Raw genomic sequence first — 1,983 nt, forward strand, 5'->3', positions numbered from 1 at the left:
GCTTGAGATGAGCTACTGAGGTTCAAGCTGAGCATCAAATTCAAGGGTAGTTGTTGGTACCATACATGCTGGTCTGAGTTTTTCAGAAACTGCTGATCTTCTGGCATTTCCCCTCAAAACCATTTCAAGGGTTTTAAAGAAAAAAAGAGAAAATAGCCGATGAGCAGTAGTTCATGGGTAAAAATGCCTCGCTGAGTCCAGAGTCGTCTTATCTTCTCTTATGAAACCTGCATCATTAGGAAAAGCAAATGAATGTATTTCTGAAAATCCCAAACTGTTTTAAGACTTACCTCCTGGTATCCTTTAACAGCATGTTTGCCCCTGCTTTGTATAAAGCTAGGCTGATTGCTTGTTGGACGTGACCTTGCATTTAGCATGCACACATTAAAGTGATCTACATTTCTCAAAATGTTGAGAGGTGTGTTGGTCTACTGTGAGGTCAATTTATTATAGTTACTAATGTACATAATTTGTTTACTGTGACAAAATGGGAAAGTATCAGTGTCACACCAATTTGCAGACCCTTTCATGTTTATCTTCCACTTTAATGCAATTATGGAGATGTAATGGCCGATACCCAAAGAATAATATAGAGGAAAAAAATATCTGATCCATAATAAACTCTCAGAAAAAATAGCAGCTGCTTGCTACAACTGTGTGGCACTTCAGGAGTACCCTGTGATGTAAAAAAAACAAAAACAAAAAACAAACCCCACCTCATTCAAATTACATATTTATTTCACAATATTCATTTGTTAACTTGGAAATTTACTTTTGCAGTCTTTTTCTCCACCCACAGCGAACAATCAGCAATTAACCTACACGTCCTTGGACCTTTGAAGGAGACTACCTGGAGAAAATGTTTCAGGCACAGAGAGAACAAAGGCTGCAGACATCTTCAGACCCAGCGCCTTCTTGATGTGAGGTGGCAGTGCTCTTCACCTTTAAATACATATATATAAGACAGATGGAGAATGACAGTTGTTTTTCATTTAATATAAATAAATCATAAAACCTTAACCTTAGCCAAAAACAAGCCATTTTTTCACATTGCATCTTAAAGTCTGGAAGCCCAAGATTAGCCCCGGGGGGTGCATTCAAAAATATTGTACCTATAAAACCAGAAATAGAAATCCCAAATTTCTGAGCGTGTATGCTATGCATTCGGAAATAACTCCTGGGGTTCATGTCACTTTGAGTGGGTGTCAAGGTCTCTAACAGGGGAAGAGCATGCACTTTTTCAAAGCTGCCTTTTTCTATTAAATTAATGCTATATGTTTCAGATGTCATCAGTGAAAGCAGATTGTTTTCTTTGAGCCCAATTGACACTCAGAACATAGAAGCAGAACTCATTATTTTAGGAACCAAGCCTCCAGCAAAATAATGTCAAACACGCTGCAGGTAAGCTTCTCTTCAGAGGGTTCACCTAAGACTGTAGACAAAATGATCGCAATTTGTTTTGCACCCAAATATAAGAAGACTATTTGCAATAATGAGTAGGCATCAGCTATGAAATCCTGAGTCTGATCCATTAATTTTGTGTCATGTAGGAGTGAGCTGCTGTCATAGTCGGCTTTTATTTTCATGTTTGAGAATAATAGATCCATCTTTTGTTTGTATCGATCTGCTCAGCTAGGTTTTTGTCTTCATTTAGACACCTGACAACACTGAGCTGTTTACAAAATCACAACTCTTTTATTCTTCCAATATGTGCAATATGAAACAAACTATCTGTGTCATTTGTTATTCTATTTATATACTGTATATAAAAATGCTTTATATGTATACTGGAGAGAGTGTACATATATATATTGGCAGGTTATTGAAAAGCTACAAGCACCTTGGTATTCCAACGTCTAATGGGAACAATGATGAAGTTGCAAAAGGTCAGCCATAGCCAGTTACTCCCACTTAGTGAAATGGGAACTGAGAAGCCAAATCAACAGCATGATTAAGATTTAAGCAATCAATACATAGGCCTTA

Source organism: Pundamilia nyererei, unplaced genomic scaffold, assembly GCF_000239375.1.
Source record: "Pundamilia nyererei isolate P.nyererei 1_Seehausen unplaced genomic scaffold, PunNye1.0 scaffold00073, whole genome shotgun sequence".
Taxonomy (NCBI): domain Eukaryota; kingdom Metazoa; phylum Chordata; class Actinopteri; order Cichliformes; family Cichlidae; genus Pundamilia; species Pundamilia nyererei.